The sequence below is a fragment of the Equus quagga genome, chromosome 1 (assembly GCF_021613505.1).
Source record: "Equus quagga isolate Etosha38 chromosome 1, UCLA_HA_Equagga_1.0, whole genome shotgun sequence".
NCBI lineage: Eukaryota > Metazoa > Chordata > Mammalia > Perissodactyla > Equidae > Equus > Equus quagga.
This window is the reverse complement of record NC_060267.1, coordinates 48,892,050-48,912,708: the sequence shown is the minus strand read 5'-3', so window position 1 is coordinate 48,912,708 and position 20,659 is coordinate 48,892,050. Positions and strand designations below refer to the sequence as shown.

The 20,659-nt window shown below is 35.2% G+C and overlaps 1 protein-coding gene across 1 annotated transcript in view; it reads left to right on the top strand.

The window, feature by feature from the left end:
• The first annotated feature begins 3,847 nt into the window (after window positions 1-3,847).
• The window catches only part of LOC124229753 (killer cell lectin-like receptor subfamily F member 1), a 30,457-nt gene continuing 13,645 nt past the window's right edge, over window positions 3,848-20,659 (top strand). The window contains exon 1 of the mRNA XM_046645133.1: window positions 3,848-3,952. The gene's annotated coding sequence lies outside the window, so the exon portion shown is untranslated. The remainder of the gene's footprint in view (window positions 3,953-20,659) is intronic.

Here is a 20,659-nt window from a genome sequence, read left to right as displayed (position 1 = left end):
TCTTAACCTAAGTATTTCTTGCTATGAACTTTCCTCTTAGGACTCCTTTTGCTGCATCCCATAAGTTTTCATGCATTATGTTTCCATTTTTGTTTGTTTCAAGATTTTTTTTAATTTCTTCTTTGACTCTTTGGTTGTTCAGAAGTGTGTTAATTTCCACATATTTGTAAATTTTCTAGTTTTCCTCCTTTTATTGATTTCTAGTGTCATACCTTTGTGGTAGGAAAAGATATTTGGTAAAGTTTTAATCTTTTAAAATTTTCTGAGACTTGCTTTGTGACCTAACATATGATCATATATCTCCATCTTGCAGAATATTCTGTCTGTGCTTGAGAAGAATGTGTGCTGTGCTGCTGTTGGATGGAATGTTCTGTGTATGTCTTTTAAGTCCATTTGGTCTAAAGTATAGTTTAAGCCCAATGTTTCCTTGTTGATATTCTGTCTGGATGATCTGTCTATTGTTGAAAATGGGGTATTGAAATCTCTTACTATTATTGTACTTTTGTCTGTTACTTCCTTCATATCTGTTAGTATTTGCTTAATATAGTTATGTGCTTCAATATTGGATGCATATATATTTACAATTGTTGCATCCTCTTGATGAATTGACTCCCTTATTATTATATAATGACTTTCTTTGTCTTGTTGCAGTTTTTGACTTAGTGTATTTTGTCTGCTGTAAATATAGCTACTTCTCTCTTTTAGTTTCCATTTGTGAGGAATATCTTTTTTCTTTTCTTTGTCTCTATATGTGCCTTTGAACCTGAAGTAAATCTCTTGTAAGCAGCATATAGTTGGGTCCTGTTTCCTATCCATTCAGCCACTCTATGTATTTTGATCAGAGAATTTTCTCCATTCACATTTAAAGTAATTACTGTTAGGTCAGGACTTACTATTGCCATCTTACTAATTGTTTTCTGGTTGTTTTGTAGTCCCTTTGTTTCTTTCTTCCTCTCTTGCTGTCTTCTTTTGTGAATTGATGCTTTTCTCTAGTAGTATGATTCCCTTCTCTTTATCTTGTGTACATCTACTATAAGTTTTTGTTTTGTAGTTGCCATGAGAATTCCTTAAAACATCTTAGAGATATACTAGTCTATTTTAAGTTGGTAGCAATTTAACTTTGAATGCATACAACAGCTCTGCCTTTTTATTCTCCCACACAAACATTTTATGTGATTGATGTCACAATTTATACCTTTTATATTGTGATCCATTAGAAAATTGTTGTAGTTGTATCTGCTCTTAATATTTTATCCTTTATGCTATGCTTTATCCTTTACATTAGAGTTAAGTGATTAACACATCACCATATTATAGTATTAGAGTATTCTGAATCTGACTATATAGTTATGCTTACCAGTATGTTGTATATTTTCATGTTACTAATTAGTATCTTTTGGTTTCAGCTTGAACTCCTTTCAGCATTTCTTGTAAGGCAGGTCTAGTAGTGATGAACTTCCTCAAATTGTGTTTGTCTGGGAGAGTCTTTATCTCACCTTCATTTCTGAAGGACAACTTTGCTGGCTAAAGTATTCTTGGTAGGCAGTTTTTTTCATTCAGTACTTTGACTATGTCATCCCATTCTCCTTTGGCCTGCAAGGTACCTGATGAGAAACCCAGTGATAGCTTTATAAGGGTTTGTATGAAAAAAATTTGTTTTCTCCTCCTGCTTATAAAATTCTGTATTTGTCTTTGATATTATACAGTTTTTATAATGTACCTTGGAGAGGATTATTTGGATTGAAATTTTGGAGTGACATATTAGCTTCATGAACTTGGATGTCCAACTCTCTCCCTAGGTTTGGGAAGTTCTCAGTCATTATTTCTTTAAATAAGTTTTCTGTCCCTTTCTCCTGCTCCTCTTCTTGGACTTCAATGATGTATACATTATTTTTCTCAACAGTATCTCATACAACCCTGTAAGCTTTCTTCATTTTTTATTCTTCTTTTTGCTCTTTTGATTGGATAATTTCAATTGATTAGTCTTTGAGCTCATTGATTCATTCTTCTGGTTGGGCAATTCTGCTATTGAAGTTCTCTATTGAATTCTTCAGTTCAGTCGTTGTAGTCTTCAGCTTTGAAATTTCTGTTTGGTTCTTTATTATGTTTTCTATCTCTTTTTTGAACTTATTTTGTTCTTGCATTATTTTTTTGATTTTGTTAAATTGTTTATCTGATTCTTTTGTCACTTTCTGAACATCTTTAGAACAACTACTTTGGATTTTTCTTTTGGGTAATGAATTGATCTCCATTTCTTTGGGGTCAGTTATAAGTTCACTGTGTTCCTTTGGTGGTGTCATGTTTCCCTGACTCCTTGTGATCTCTGGAGCCTTGCATAGGTGTCTGCACATTTGAAGAAACAGTCACCTCTTCTAGACTTTATAGACTCACCTCAGTAAGCAAAAACCTTCACCTGTGGTGGAGGCATACTGGAGTATGCTGTGATCTTGAGTTTAGTGGTGCAGGGGCATGTGGTGACTCCAGGTCTCAGGAGGCACGATATCTCTTTGGTTCAGACTGCTGGGGTACACAGCATCAACAACTGAATTATACTTGGGGAGTGCTGCAGGGGTCTTCAGTGGCTGTAAGAGCTATTGAGGTCCTCAGCAGCATCTCCAGGTCCAGCAGTTAGGAATCAAGGCAAGCAGTGGTTGTGTCTGTAGCCAGTGGTGTGCACACACTTGCCTCAGGGGCCTATCTGCAGGTCCCTGTGCAGTGGCAGGGACCAGTTGCAGACACATATGTAGTGGTGGGGGCCAGGAGCAGCAAAAAGGGCTGTGGCCAACTATGGGAACACTGGCAACTGTGGGAGCCCTGGCTCTCAGCATGCACTGCTGGGTCTTGACATGGGTACACAGCAGTGGAGGCTAGCATTTAGAGTCAGGCTGGGGCACACAATTTCACAGCTGAAGGGGTTAACTGCAGTGAGCCCCATGGTGCAGGTCTGTGACAGTAGCTAGAGCCAGATCCAGGCCAACATGCAGCTATGAGGGCCTTGGCTCTTGGCGTGCACTTCTATGGCTGCAGTATCTTGCCATAATGTCAGTGGAGGCCAGTGGTGGGATTCAGGCTGGTGGGGTTCAGGTGCACAGCTGGAAGGGTGTGCCCTGAGAGCATGCACGTTGCTGGGAAACAGCCCTGGGGATCTAGGCTGGTGTTTTGCACTTGTGCAGGCACAGAGTCCTGGGCTGGCTACCTGTGTGGGTCCTGGGCTTCCTCAGGGGTAGATTTGGGGAAAGGGAGCCAGGAGAGACTCTGGAGGTTAGAATCTACTAATGTGAATATCTGTGGGACGAAACCCGATGAAATCTGCAGTGGTTCCTCGGTGGTTGTACTGGCCCTTGGTGTCTTCAGTGGTGAAAGCTGCTGGAGTTCTCTGTAGAGCAGATGACTAGAAACCACAATCACACCTATGTGTGGCTGATACTGGTAGCCCCTGATTTTCTTCCTTGTTTCTAGTTGTCTCTATAAGTCTCAGCTTTACCAGTTTCTGGTCAGGGTGAAACCAAAGCAGTTTCTTTCTCATGGTGCCCGGAAAGGCTGGGGAAGCTGGTTGCTCACTCTGCTCTTCCTTTCCCAGTGAGGGGAACTCTATCTGGGGAGTTCCCTCTTGCTGCTGAACAATGCAACCTTGGGTTGGGATGATGAAGGTAAAATATAGCTGCTTTCCTTCCCTTTTAGTGTGGTTATTCTTTGGTGTTTTGTTCTACTGCATGGCTGAAATTTCCTAAGTGGATTCCAAATCTCACTCAGAGCTGTTTTTGTTCGTGGATAGGTGTCTAATTACTGATATTTGTTGGGGAACAAAGACTGGGGTCTCCTATGCCACCATTTTGGTGACCAGGTCTCTGCTTTCCTACTAGATATAAGTTGAGGGCCATGCCCAGCTTTTAGAAGCTGCTGCACTCCTTGGCTTACGGTTCCCTTCCTCCATCTTCAATGCCAGAAAAAGGTGAGTCAACTTCTTGGAATCCTTTTCACATTCCATCTCTTCCACTTCAGGGACTCATGTGATTAGATTAGGCACACCCAGATGATCTGTGATAATCTCTCAAGTCAAAGCCCTTAATCATTTTCTCTTTAGATTATTTGATTTTATTGAGGTAACAGTGGTTTATAACATTACATAAATTTCAAGTGTACATTATTATATTTCTATTTCTGTGTAGATTACACAATGTTCACCACCCAAAGACTAATTATCATCCATCACCATACACATGTACTCAGTCACCCCTCTTGCTCTCCTCCCTCCCCCTTCCCCTCTGGTAACCACCAATTTAATCTCTGTATCTATATGTTTGTATGTTGTTGTTTTTATCTTCTATTTATGAGTGAGATCATATGATATTTGGCTTTCTCCCTCTGACTTAGTTCGCTTAGCATAATACCCTCAAGGTCCATCCATGTTGTAGCAAAAGGCAAGATTTCCTCCTTTTTTATGACTGTGTAGTATCCCATTGTGTATATACACCACATCTTCTTTATCCATTTCTCCCTTGATGGGCACTTAGGTTGTTTCCAAGTCTTGGCTATTGTGAATAATGCTGCAATGAAGATAGGAGTGCATATATCTTTACATATTAGTGTTTTCACATTTTTTTGGATGAATACCCAGCAGTGGAATAGTTAGATTGTATGGTAGTTCTATTCTGAATTTTTTGAGGACTCTCCTTACTGTTTTCCATGGTCACTGCACCAGTTTGCATTCCCACCAGCAGTGTATGAGGATTCCCTTTTCTCCAAAAGCTCTCCAAAAGTAGTCTTTTCTTGTCTCGTTAATTATAGCTATTCTGATAGGAGTGAAGTGTTATCTCCTTGTTGTTTTGATTTGTATTTCCCTGATAATTAGTGATGTTGAAAATCTTTTCACATCCCTGTTGGCCATCTGTATATCTTCTTTGGAGAAATGTCTGTTCATATCCTCTTCCCATTTTTTTTGAGTAAGTTGTTTGTTTTTTTGGTTATTGAGATGTATATAAGATCTTTATATTTTGGACATTAACCCCTTATCAGATCTATGATTTGAAAATATCTTCTCCCAATTGTTAGGTTGTCTTTTTTTTTTGTTGATGGTTTCTTTTGCTGCGCAGAAGCTTTTTAGTTTGATGTACTCCCATTTATTTATTTTTTTCTAATGCTTCCCCTGCCTGGTCAGACATAGTATTTGAAAATATGCTGATAAGACTGATATCAAAAAGCGTACTGCCTATGTTTTCTTCTAGAAGTTTTATGGTTTCAGGTCTTACATTGAAGTGTTTAATCCATTCTGAGTTAATTTTTGTGTATGGTGCAACATAATGTTCTACTTTCATTCTTTTGCATGTTGCTATCTAGTTTTCCCAATACCATTTATTGAAGAGACTTTCCTTTCTCCATTGTATGTTCTTGGCTCCCTTGTCCAAAATTAGTTTTCCATAGATGTATGGGTTTATTTCTGGGCTCTTGATTTTGTTCCTTTGATTGTGTCTGTTTTTGTGCCAGTACCATGCTGTTTTGATTACTATGGCTTTGTAATATATTTTGAAGTCAGGGATTGTGATCCTTCCAGCTTTGTTCTTTTTTCTCAGGATTCCTTTGGCTATTCAGGGTCTTTTGTTATTCCATATAAGTTTTAGGATTCTTTGTTCTATTTCTGTGAAAAATGTCTTTGGAACTTTGATAGGGATTGCATTGAATCTGTAGATTAAAGCTCTTAACCTTAATCACATCTTCAAAGCCCTTTCTTATGACAGAAGGTAAGTAGTCATAGGTTCCAGGCTTTAGGGTGCAGACCTCATTGGGGGTCATTATTCTGCCTCCCACAGCAGGCCTTTTTACTTTCTTTCACTAAAGTTTTATTATTTTCCTTCTTTAGCTCTTGCCCATGTGCTTTTTGGTTTCAGATTTACTTTTATGAACTTTATATTCTTAATATTATTTACATTGAAAATAATTTACCCATTTTTTTAAAAACAATTTGACTATTTGTTCTTACCACAGCATTTCCCCTGTAATCTTCCCTGATTCTTTGCAGCAGATTTGGGAATGCTCACTCATGTTCCAGTCATGTTTAATTCATGCCACAACTAGAGCACTCTCATCTTGGGAGGTATTTGTTTTTAGTCTCTCTCGCCCAGTTTACTACTTTGAAAATTTCTTTCAAACAAGAACTCAGCTTTTCCATCTTTATAGCCTCATTGCCTGGGGTATCGCCTGGCACATAACAGGTACTGATTAAATATTGTAAGAATTTGTTGAATGAATAAAAATATATTTTTTCCTCTGTGGAAATTTTAAAAATTGTATCAATCATTATTATTAGGTAAATTGAATATTGTGAAACAAAAGGGATTTTTTTTAAATAGGATAATCTTGGGTGAATTTGCATTCCAAGTTTCCAAAAAACTGTGGAACTAAGTCGCGACTCACTCATCTGGACCCTGCTGCTGTTATTTTATAGCTGGATCATTTAAGGTTGAGCAGCTCACATTTTGAGAAATGTACTAATTTCAGACCATTGTGTGTTTATGGGAATGACCATTTCTATGGTTATCCAAATTAAGGTGAAGTTCATTTGGGGCAGGAGACAAGGGCTTAGAAAGAATGTCTTCCATTTAGATGAAAGAAAACACTCTCCTCTGTTTGAGGCCCGGATATTTTGGCTCATACCACAAGGCTTGGGGATGGCAGCAGCTCTTTCGGGTGTTGGGAGTGGAGGAGGAGGAGGAAAACTGCTCACCATACAGGGGCGGATTGATGCGTTGTTCCTGGATGGCTCTAGCTCTGTGTAATTGGGGTAAGAGTGATCTTGTGGTGTACTTCCCATCTAGTATTCTAAAAACTTTTGATAAACTTTACCAAATTTTCAGCCTGTTGTCTGCTGTGTTACAGGGAATTAATGAGTAACATTTTTATAATGCTTGAGGACAGGCTGTATAGGGAAAAGCAACAACAACACAGGAAACCTATTGATGAATGGTTGGGGAAAAAAAAAAGGAACTGTTGAAATGCATGGTACGTATCCAGAGTCATCCCAGCTGAAGGAGTAAACAACATTTAATGCATAGTTGTAAAAAATATAAAAATCTCCCTGGAATTATTGGAGATTTGGGAAGGGGAAACTTGTAAATACCGACTTTCTTCTGTAAAAATGGACTATAGCTTGGATATCATGATTTGGGTACTAAAGGGAAACATTACCTGGCATACAACCTAGCTAGTAAAGTTTGAGATATTTAGGGTAATAAGAAGACACTTGAATTTACTTTTCTTACAAGGTATCAATTTCATTTTAGTCAAAATACATTTTTTTTAAAAAAAGAGTTACTTTTACAATCACATATGCAGTAATTAATAGAGTAATATTGTATGCTAAGAGGAATGCTGGAGTCAGAATCAGGTATACTGTGTTCCAATTTCTTAACTACAGTTATCTGGGTTAGCAATTAACATCTCAAGATTTATTGTTTCTTTTATTTTCTTTTTCAAAACTGAACTGTTAGTTTATATCAATAGCTCCAAATTATGATGTGTGTCATAATAATCTGGAGAGCTCTTTGTTTAAAATATATATTCCCATGTACTATTCCAGGTCTATTGGATTAGAATCTTTGGGCTGGGGACAAGGAATCTGAACTTTTTAAAAGCTGTGATGACAAACTTGGAACAATGCTTACATCTATGGTTGATTTCAGCTCCAAAGTTACAAATTTGGTTCATTATCTCCTTGCACACTCAAATTCTATGATTCTAAGTTATGTATTTCACTAGTTTCAAAGACACTTTTTACAATCTTATAATTATTTTTGTGTTGTTTCAATATATATTGCCATATGTCACTTTCTAAAGCATCCCAGGGTCAACAATTTGAATTTTTATGCTAACTGGGCATTACCAGAAGAATTATGAAGCAAGACCCTAAAAAATGCTTTGGTTCTGTTAGCTCATGGTTTATTTTGAATTGTATTAAGTTTTCATCAGCACAAAAAAGACAAAGGAAATTTTTGCAATAATGTGTTGAGTTGCAGTGACCAAATCCTGTATAGCTTGTGACTAAGCTCCGCTTTTCTCTGATCATTAGGTAGCAATGACATCAGATTACGTGCAAATGGGAGATCTTTGCTTTTCACAGAGATTGTGTCTGATTTCTCTGACTGGTACTTCCTTTCTCTAACACTCCAGAAGCCAACTCTGATATTCAGAATTAGTATTGTTGCAAAAAAGACCACAGAATTATCTTTCATAAGATCATTCAGAATACGTGATAATGACCAGAGAAAACAACTGAGATTATTTGCATGTTTGCTCAGAAAAAAAGTGTAAATTAATAATTCAATCCCTCATTTCTGACTGGAGAATTGTAAACTCATAATTTTTTCTTCAAATAATAAGACATTGTTGGAATGTGTGAAAAGTGAAGAATTTGAATGAGCATTTTAACTAAAGTAAAAAAAAACCCCGTATATTTCTATCTCATTTTATGTATTTCTTCACTGTAGACTAACAATTAAAAAGTCACTCTATTTGTGTGATGTGAATTGGCATTCATTATAGAAAAATAGGCAGCAAATATTTTTAATAATTTTGTGAGGGGAAGGCATTTAATTATTTCAACTGACTTATTTATAAGGGATAAAAACAATTTTAAGATATAAACAGGTATCAAACTCTCCCATCATCTGATTAAAATTTTTTTTTTAAGATTTTTGTTTTTCCTTTTTCTCCCCAAAGCCCTGCAGTACATGGTTGTATATATACTTTTTTAGTTGTGGGTCCTTCTAGTTGTGGCATGTGGGATGCTGCCTCAGCGTGGCTTGATGAGCAATGCCATGTCCACGCCCAGGATTCGAATCGGCGAAACACTGGACCGCCACAGTGGAGGGAGCAAACTTAACCACTCGGCCACGGGGCCAGCCCCTGATTAAAATTTTTAAAAATGAGATAAAATAAATAAATGAATGGAACATAATCTCAGTGTTGAAACAGTAGTATGATGAATTTCTCAGTCCTCAAATTATAAATAAACTGTCATGAAGAGGACCAACTGGAACTCTAACTTCTCTGGAAATTCTGAAATCTAATACAAATTCAGTGATTCTCTTGGTAAATTTACATTGCCTCACCACACCTTTAACTGATCTTGGCTACCATTTTATTACTTTTTCTGCATAAACCACCAGTAACAAATTTTTATTTCTGCTTCAGAATTAAACGCTTTCTTTAAAGACTTAGGTTATATATTCTTATACTCTGTAAGTCACTTTTTTAGTCTCAAGAGCAGCAGATTATTCCCTCCTATATTTGTTTTCTCTTCTTCTGTGCTGTTGGCTTGTCTCATCACAAATACAGACATATATAGTTTCCACACTGCTATGACCTCAAAAAACATTTGTTCATAGTTTTGTTTGGTGTTATTTCTTTTATGATTTTTTTTTTTTTTGGTGAGGAAGATTGTCACTGAACTAACATCTGTGTTAGTCTTCCTCCACTTTGTCTGTGGGATGCTGCCACAGCATGGCTTGATGAGTGATATGCAGATCTGCACCTGGGATGTGAACCTGTGAACCCCAGGCCGCCAAAGTAGAGCACATGAACCTAACCACTACACCACCACGCCGGGCCCCCTTTTATGATCTTTTAGATTTGTTCATAGTGGCAGTGTTTCTGATTTTTACATATAACTCAGATTCCACTGTCAGCTAAGATGCAGCAAGAGGAAATGGATTTATCTCCCCATTTGAAACTACTAAAAAGTCAGGTTCAGGAACACTGCACATCAGGCAATGGATCATAGTCATCTTTGAGAAATGGGAAACAAATGAGATTTGTCCTGTGATTGCACTAGCTCATTGACTTGAGAATGTTTTCAGGTTGCAATGAAGTGAGAACCCAGACAGATTCCATCCTGGCAGTGTCTCTGAGTTGAAAAGGAGCCTAGAGATCAGAGAAACTAAAGCAGCTACACTTCAAAGGACAAGAAAGGAGAATGCTGCTGTTAAGTCCTTAATACCCATATTTATAAGTAGCATCCTGAACACATCTTTTCATGTGCTTATTAGTTATTTATCTATCTTCTTAGGTGAAATGTCTATTCTCATATTTTGAATTTTTTTTTTTGAGGAAGATTAGTCCTGAGCTAAGTACTGCCAGTCCTCCTCTTTTTGCTGAGGAAGCCTGGTCCTGAGCTAGCATCTGTGCCCATCTTCCTCTACTTTATGTGTGGGATGCCTACCACAGCATGGTATGCCAAGTGGTGCCATGTCTGCACCCGGGATCCGAACTGGCGAATCCCTGGCCGCCGAGAAGCAGAATGTGTGGACCTAACCACTGCACCACCGGGCCGGCCCCCTGAATATTTTTAAATTAGATTATTTTCTTCTTGAGTTGTAAGTATTCTTTACATTCTTAATAGAAGTTCTTTATCATTTATTTAACTTACAAATGTTTTCTCCTAATCTGTGGATTGCATTAGTTGGCATTTATGGAATACTCCATCCAACAACTGAGGAATACATATTCTTTTCAAGTGCTCACAGAATGCTTAACAGAATAGATTATACTCTGGGCCATAAAATGGGACAAGTCTTAATAGATGTAGAACTGTTCAAGTCATACAAAGCCCGCTGTTAGATAAAAATGGAAATAAATTAGAAATCAACAGCTGAAAGATGTCTAGGAAATCTCCAAGTATTTGGAAGTTAAATAATACACTTATGATTAATCCATGGCTCAAAGAAGAAATCAAAAGAAAATTTTGAAACTATTTGGAAATTAATACAAATATAAAAACTTGTTAGATGACAGTAAAGCAGTACTTACTCAAAAATTCTACCTCTAAATACACATTAGAAAAGAAGAAAGTCTTAAATGAAGGATTAGAGTTTTTAGCTTACAAAACTGGAAAAAGAAGGCAAACGAAATCCAATGTAAACAGAAGAAAGGAAACAAGATAAAATTGAAAAATCAAAGAAATAGAACACAAAAATAATACAAAAATCAATGAAAGAAGAGCTGATTCTTTGAAAAGAACAATAAAATTGATTAACCTCCAGCCAGAGAGATGAGGAAAAAAGGAAGAAGACACAAATTCCCTATACAAGAAATGACAGAGACTACTACGTATTCTACAGTCATTAAAAGAATAGGGAATAATATGAACAACTTAGTGCTAATAAATTCAACAACTTTGATGCAATGGACAAATTCCTTGAAATATACAATCTTTTATTCACTAATACATATATAACTCGGATAGCCCTATATCTATATTAAAAAAATTGAAACTGTAGTTCAAAATATCCTCACCAAGAAAGTCCAGGCCCATGTGGCTTTACTGCGGACTTTACCAAACATTTAAGAAAGAACTAAAACAGTCCTTCCAGAAAATTGAAGCAAAGGGAATACTTGCCAACTTATTTTATGAACCTAGCATTACTCTAATACCAAAATCAAAGACATTACAAGAGAAGAATAACAGAAATTAATATTCTTCATGAACATAGATGCAAAAATTCTTATCAAATTGAATATGTAAATATAAATATAGATAATACATAATGACCCAAATAGAGTTTATGCTTGAATGCAATGCTTAATGCTGAAAAATTAATAAATGTCATTAACCTATTAATAGACTAAAAAAAGCAAGAACATATGATCTTTTCAATAAATGCTGAAAAAACATTTGACCAAATCTAACTTCCATTCTTGATAAAATTTCTCAGCAAATTAGGAATAGAAGGGGGTTTCTCAATCTGGTAAGGGGCATTTAATAAAAACCTACACCTAACGTCATACTTATTTGTGAAATACTGATTTCTTCCCCAAATCCAGAGCAAAAAAACAATGTCTGCTATCATTACTTCTACCAACCCTTGTACTGGGATAAGTAACTGCAATAAGTTAAGAAAAAAGAATAAAAGGTATCCAAACTGGAAAAGCAGAATTAAAACTTCTTCACAGAGGGCCAACCCCGTGGCCGAGTGGTTAAGTTTGCATGCTCCACTTAAGCACCCAGGGCTTGACCGGTTCGGATCTTAGGCTCAGACCTAAGACCGTTCATCAAGCCATGCTGAGGTGTTGTCCCACATAACTCAACTAGAAGGACCTACAACTAGAATATACAGCTATGTACTGGGGGGCTTTGGGGAGAAGAAGGAAATAAAAAAGAAAAGAAGAGGATTGGCAACAGATGTTAACTCAGGGCCAATCTTTAAAAGAAAAAATGCTTTTTCACAGATGACTTGTAAAGAATACTAGAGAAGACAGAAAAAAGTTGCTGTAACCAACACTGAGTTTAGCAAAGTTGTAGGGTATATGATCAATATGCAAAAAAAAATGAACTTCGGTCTGCAACTCATATACAAATATTAACCTGGGGATAAATTCAATTATTTCTAAATTAATCTATAATGGATCTTAGATGTAATCTGAAACCTTAAACTATGATATTTCTAGAATAAAGCATAAAAAAATCTTTGTGAGTTTGAATTGAGTAAAGATATATATTTTTTAGACTCAACCCCAAACACAAGATACATAAAAGAAAAAATATAAATTGGACTTCATCAAATTAAGAACAAGTCTTTAAAAGATACTTTTAAAGAAAGGAAGAGACAGGCCACTGACTAGGAAAACCATTTTGCAAATCACATATCTCATAAAGGACCTGAATAAAATACATATAGATCACTCAAAATTCAATGATAATAAAACAAACAATTCAAAAGAAGACAAAAGATTTGAATAGACACTTTACCAGAAGAGATATATAGATGGCAAATAAGCACATGAAAAGATGCTTATCATCATTACTCATTAGGAAAATGAAAATTAAAGCCAAAATTAGATACCAGTACACATGTATTATAATGTACAAAATCAAAAAAGATTGCTGACATCAAGTGTTGTAAAGGATACACAGCTATTGGAATTCATATGCTGTTAACGGGGGAACAGAAAAGGGTGCAAATTCTTTGGAAAACAATTTGGCCACTTCTTAAAGATATAAACGTTGTGCCAAGTCAAAGATACTGGTGACAAAGGCCACGTATTATATGATATTATTTACATGGAATGTCCACAGTAAGCAAATCTGTCGAGACTGTAAGTAGATTAGAGATTGCTTAAGGTCTGGAGCAGGTAGGGAAGAGGGTGGAGAGGGAGAATGAGTGACTGCTAATGGTCACAAACTTTTATATATGGTTGCACAACCCTGTAAGTATACTAAAAAACATTGAGTTGTACATTTTAAGCTGATGAATTTTATGGTATGTAAATTGTATGTCAACAAAGCTATTTATAAAAAGGTAAAATACACACACCATATTATTGAGCCATTCTACTCTTAGGTTTTTATTCAAGAGTAATGAAAGTATATGTTCACATAGAAACTTGTATAGAAATGTTCATAACAACTTGATTAGTAATAGCCCAAACTGGAAAAAAGCCAAGTGTCCATCAACAAGTGAATTAGTTAAAGAAATTGTGGTATATTCTCATTTGTCTTTCATTTTTGTTATGGTGTACACTAGTTTTACATTTGAATATTAATAAATCTATCGATTTTTTAAATTGTTCCTATATTTTCTAGACAGTTATGGAAAATCATTCTTTATATAACCTATTTCCCTTGTAGAATCTTTTGGTCGAACCTCTCCACGACTAAATTGTTCTATGGCTGTCTAAAGACCACTTTGCTCTACTTTCTCAGTCTTGGAGACCCTACAGTTCTCAATGCTTATTTTGATTATTTTCCCTATCAAAATGTTGCTTTCTCAATAATATGTAATTAGGGCGATATCATTCTTGGTTGAACCAAGTTCACAGTAGGTGATTAAAAAGATGACTTATTCACATATTAATACTCACTAGTAAAATTTCTCGTAGGATAAAGGGAAATTAAGTCAAGACTTTTAGGTGACATGAACAGATATCTTTTAGAAAAAAAATTTTCTGAGAATGATATAGCCATATGTTTAAAAGTCGTCTCTATATCAGACTGCACAGATTCAAATTCTAGTTCCAACACTACATTAAGTAATTTGTTCTCTCTGCCATTGTTTCCTCATCTATGAAATGGAGATAATAGCCCTAATTGAAGGATTTGAATGGTTAAATGAGATTATATTGTCCCTGAAATATTGTAAGTACTCAATAGTATTTTTAAAAGAATATTTATTATTTAAATAAGTAATATAGATCATAAAAAATGTGCTTTTGTGTTTTCCAAATAAGTGAATACCCTTCTCATCTTTTCCATTACTTGCCTCCAATCATATGTGTGTTTATGTAAGCGCTTTGTATCAACTGGGCTTTGTCAACCCCATTCATGTATTTGTTTATTCAACACATATTTTTTTTAAAGGTACATTTGTCAGGCATTCTGCTAGGTGATGTAAATCCAAAGATGAAAACCAGACTATTCCTGATACACATATAACTCCAATACTCATACAGTAAGGACAAGGACATAAAAATTCATAGTTACTGAATGACCTTGAGGTCCACCTTAGCTTTGTACTCTGTTTTTTTAATTCTATAAATTTCATTGCCATAGTATTGTCATCATTTCCTTTCTTTTTAAGCCATTTTCTTTTTTCTTCACTTCTTTGCCATATTCTCCCCTCTATTTCCCCCCACTTCCTTCTAATCTCTTACAGAATAGTCTTTTCAAGTAAAGACTGTTGAAGGATCTCCTTTAATTCCAAACTTTCTCTTTTTCAGAGCAATTCTTCTGATAATATACCTGGCTCCTAAGCAGTCTGTTCGCTGCTTCATATCTACTTACATGCTTGCTGGTCTGAATTATCATTTTTTGTGAAAAATTCAAAAAAATCAGGAACCACTGGACATACATAGTAAAATTTTAGGTAAACCGCAGACTTCAAAATATGTCCAAGAAAAGCCATACCCACTGCTGAGAGGAAGTAAGCTGCCCACAAAGAAAGAGATTGTGCTTGTCTTTCCTCTTTCCACAGCTGCTTTTTTTTTGATATAGAAAAACAACTTAGAGATCCGTGCACAACTCTTGGTAGATGAACCAAATGTGTCTAGAATTAAAAGCATAGAATAATCGTTGCTCTATGCACTAAGAATATCTATTTAAAACCTTTGTCTCTATTACTACAGTAGAAATAACCTTTGTTCTTATAAAAAGCCAACCCAGCCATTTGTACTCTGGAATCCAGCTCCTCTTGACCTCTCAAAACATTACTTCAGTAATTATTTCTCTTCTACCTTTCTCTTGCAGGATCAATTTTTCCCTTTTCACTGATTTATTTCTGTTGCCATAAAAATGGTCTAGAGCCTACTATATTTAAAAAAAAAATCATCTCCCTTGACCATACATATCCTCTAGCTGTTACTCCATTATTCCTCTCCCTCTCAGAGCATACTTACCAATAGATTTGGCTAAATACACACTCAAATTCATCATTTTATGCCTTCTTTTCAACTCCTTCCATTTCTCCTCTCCATAAAATCAATTCTGATCAATGTCACTAGGGACTTCCACATTTCCAAATTACATGGCCATTTCATTGTCTTTATATTTCTTGACATTTCATCAGCGTTTGACATATTTGACCACCTCTTGCTAATAAAAACTTCCTTTTATGGGTTTCTGAACATGTCTCTACTTTTCTTCCTACAGCCTTAGATGCCCCAATAGCAATCTCATTTACTGGCTTCCTTTTCTCTGCTTTAGTTCTAAGTGTTGAAATTCCTTAAGGGGAAGTAATCAGCCCTGAATATGTACTCCTATCTAGTTGAGCTCATTCTGCTTCATGTACAGTTCTGTTCTTTTCTTTTCTTTTTTTGGTGAGGAAGATTGGCCCTGAGCTGACATGGGTGCCAATCTTCTGTACTGTGTATGTGGCACGCTACCACAGCAGGGCTTGATGAGCAGCGTGTTGGTTCAAACCCAGGATCCGAACCTGTGAACCCTGGACAGCTGAAGCAGAGCACATGAACCTAACCACTACTCCACTGGGTTGGCCCCTCATGTACAGTTCTTTTTCCTGAGCTCCAGGTTCAAATAGCTAACTGCCTATTTGACATTTCCATTTGGATGTTCTATAGGCATCTCAAACTTATGTCCAAAATCAAATCACTCTTTTTTCCTAATATGTCTCCTCAACTCTTTCTTCCCCAGTCTTTTTTATTACAGGAAAGACATATTTAATTTCTCTTATCCTACATTTACTCCTTCTGTAATTTCCTTCAAAAATAGATTTCAAAGATAAGAATAACTAATATGAAAAAACACCATTATTATGCTTCAACACATTAACCCAAAGATATGAACATTTGATGGTTCATGTGGTAAATGAAGGTACATTTATTTAGATTATTTTTAAGTGATTTTAGCTTTTTCTTATTTTCATTTCTCCATTTTTTCCTTTGAAATATTTAATTTTTTTATTGTGGAAAAGAATAACTGTGATTCAGCTGTTTAAGGATTACAATCTTCTTTCCGTTCCTTGTAAAAGAGCACTCTCTACATGATTGACTGAGTCACTGATGAAGATTTTTAACAAGCTGAGATCTCTGTGCATACAAAGAGCCTCAGGGAATATTGCATGAATAATGTGCAGAAATGAACAGAAAGTGCCTGATTTGTTTAAAGGTGAAACCTAGGATTAGAAGATATTAAGATACCTAAGATTTACCACACATGTGCTATACCATAAGGCATCAAACACATTCACTTCAGGTATCACAGTGGTCTTCAGAAATTACTTTAGTCGACTTAACTCTGTTTTATTCATATTTTCAGTTTTTCAGCATTACTAGGAAAATAAAAAGTTCTAGGATGTGGCTTATATTCTAATAATAATTCTTCCAAAATCTCTTCTCTGATATCAAATCATTTTTTCCTTTTGTAGTATCAGGTACTAAGTATAAAACGAGTTTCTATTGATCAAATTGTCATTTACAGAACACTATCCAACAATAGCAGAATGCACATTCTTCTCAAGTTCACATAGATTCACGAAGATAGATCACATTCTGGGCTATAAAATACACATAACAAATTTAAAAGCATACAAAGTATGTTCTGAGAATGAAGTAGAATTAAACCACATATCAATAACAGAAATATTGCTAGAGAATCCCCAAATATTTGGAACTTAAATAATATGCTTATATACTCATGGATCAAAGAAAAATTCTCAAGAGAAATTTAAAAATATTTTGAACTAAATGATAGTGAAAATGCAACTTAGGAATTTTTGTGAGAGGCAGTGAGGCATACTTAGAGGAAATTTCATATCATTAAATGAATATATTAGAAAAGAAGTAAAATCTAGAATCAATAACCTAAAATTACCTTTAGGAATCTAGACAGGGGGAACAATTTAAATCTAAAAGAGGGGCCTGCCCTGTGGCTGAGTGGTTAAGTTTGTACCCTCCAGGATTTCACCGGTTCAGATCCTGGGCACAGACATGGCACCACTCATTAAGCTATGCTGAGGCGGCATCTTACATATAACAACCAAAAAGACCTACAACTAGAATATGCAAGTATGGTCTGGGGTGTTTTGAGGAGAAGAAGAGAAAAACACAGATTGGCAACAGATGTTAGCTCAGGTGCCAGTCTTTAAACCTAAAAGAAGCAGAAGAAAAGAAATAATAAATATTAGAGCAGAAATCAATGAAATTTAAGACAGAGAAGCAACAGAGAAAATCAAGGAAACCAAAAAGTTGGTCCTTTGAAAATATCAATAAAATTTATCAAACTCTAGTCAGGCTAAGAAAAAAGAGAGTTAAATTACCAACATCAGAAATAAGAGATTTCATGAGATTAAAAAGATAACATAGGAATACCACAGACAACTTTAGTCTCAAAAATTTGATAACAGATGAAATGAACCAATTCCTGGAAATACACAAATTACCAAATTCACACAAGGAGAATTAGATAAATTGAATAGCCTATATCTATTAAAATAATTGAATCAATGATTAGTAACCTTCCAAAATAGAAAAAATCAAGGCCAAATGGTTTCACTGGTGAATTCTATCAAAAATGTAAGAAAGATGTAATATCAATTCTCCACAATCTCTTAGAGGAAATAAAGCAGAACACTTCTCTAACTCATTTTATGAAACCAGCATTACTATAATACTGAAAGCAGATGCAGACATTAAAAGAAAGTAAAACCACAGATAATATCTCTCATGAACACACCAACAAACTCCCCAAGAAAACACTAGCAAATTAAATCCAAAAATGTACAAAAGGAGTATACATCACAAACAAATGGGTTTTATTTCAGGTATGCAAGTAGAGTCAACATTCAAAAATCAATAAATGTCAACATGCTAAAGAAAAAAAGGATAAGATCATGTCAACTGACAGAGGAAAAAAATCTAACAAAATCCAATGCCCTTGAATGATAAACACTCTGAGCAAACAGAGAGGAGCTTCCTTGCGTTGATAAAGAACACCCATAAAAAAACCTGCCACTAACATCATATTTCACAGAGACATGATAATTCCCCATTTAGGATCAAGAACAAGGCAAGGATGTCCATTCTCACCAGTCCTATTCAACATTCTATTAGAAGTCCTAGCTCATGCAAGAACAGAAGAAAAGGAAAGAACGGCATACAGATTGGGAAAAAAAAAAACACAAAAAACTCTTGGCAGATGACATGATTGTCTAGTTAGACAACTGCAAAGAATCAATATAAAAAATTCTTGGAACTAAAAAGTGAATATAGAAAATTTGCAAGATACAAGGTTAGTATATAAAAATCAATTGCATTTATATAGTCCAGCAAGAAACTGGAATTTAACATTTAAAAATACCATTTACGACAGCATCAAAAAGAATTGAAATACTTAGGTATAAATCTAGCAAAATATGTACATGATCTGTATGTGGAAAAATATGAAATATTGATCATATGAAAGAAATCAAGGACGATCTAGATCAATAGAGAGATAGTCCATGTTTATGGATTGGAAAACTCACTATTGTAAAGATGTTGATTCCTTCCAACTTCATCTGTAGACTGAAATCCCCCAAAAATCTCTTTAAGCTATTTTATAGGTATTGACTAAATTTATTCTAAATATATGGAAAGGCAAAAAATCTAGACTAGTCAACATAATGCTGAGGAAGAAGAACAAAGTTGGAGGATTCACTTTACCTGATTTCAAGACTTACTATAAAGCTAAAGTAACCAAGACAGAATGGTATTTGTGGATAAACAGACAAATAGATCAATAGAACAGAATGGGGACCCCCAAAATGGATTCATTTTAATATAGTCAACTCCTTCTGAGAAAGACATAAAGGCAATTCAATAGAGACAGACTGTATATACACATATACACAAATGATGCTGGAACAATTGGATATCCACATATAAAAATAAAAAGAATCTAGACATAATCTTTACACTTTTAACAAAAAATAACTCAACAATCATAAAACTAAATGCAAAATGAAAAACTCTAAAACATCTGGAGAAAACAGGAGAAAATCTGCATAACCTTGATTTGATGAGGAATTTTTAGATACAACACCAAAAGTACAATCTATGAATGAAAAATAAGTTGGACTTCATTTAAATTAAAAACTTCTGCTCTGCTAAAGACACTTTTAAGAGAATGAAAAAACAAACCACAGACTCGTAGAAAATATTTGCAAAACAGATATCTGATAAAAGGACTTGTATTCAAAATATACGAAGTTCTCAATATTCAACAGTAAGGAAACAACTCAATTCAAAAATAGGCAAAAGGTTGGAAAAGACACTTCAGATATACAGTTGGACGTTTAGCATGTGAAAAGATGCTCAATATCATTGGTCATTAGGGAAATTCAAATTAAAACAACAATAAAAAAACCACTGGACACTTACTAGAATGCTAAAATACACAAAATTGGCAATACCAGTTGCTGGAGAGGATAGGGAGCAACAGAAACTCTCATTCATTGCTGGTAGAAATGCAAAATGGTATGGCCACTTTAAAAGATAGTTTGGCAGTTTTTCATGAAGCTAAACATAGTCTATTGTGTGATCCAACAACTACCCTCCTAGGTATTTACCCAACTGATTTGAAAACATATCCACACAAAAACCTGTACATGAATATTTATAGCAGATTTACTCATAATTGCCAAAAACTGGAATCAGCCCAGGTATCCTTCAATACATCCATTCAAAGTGAATGGATAAGCAAACTGTGGTACATTTACATGATGGAAACAGCAATAAAAAGGAATAAGCTATCAAGCCACAAAAATATATGGATACATCTCAAATACATATTTCATATTGAAAGAAGCCGGTCTGAACAGGCTATGTTCTATATATAATTTCATATATGTAGTATCTACAGAAGGTGAAAATCATCAGGGTTTGTGAGAGGGGTGGGATTGAAAAGTGAAACACAGGGGATTTTTAGGGCCCTGAACCTATTCTATATGATATTGTAATGGTAGGTTCATGATGTTATGCTTTAGTCAAAACCTATAGAATTTTATGGCAGAAAGAGTGAATCTTAATGTATGCAAATTAAAAAAATATTTTGGAGACTGTGGATCCCAGTATGGAAGGCAGAAACTGCCAAAAGGATCTAACTGTATTGCAAATGTATGAAATAGCCTCATTGAAAGGTGTGGGGATAAAGTTTGCTGATCTAAGTAACTTTAGAAAC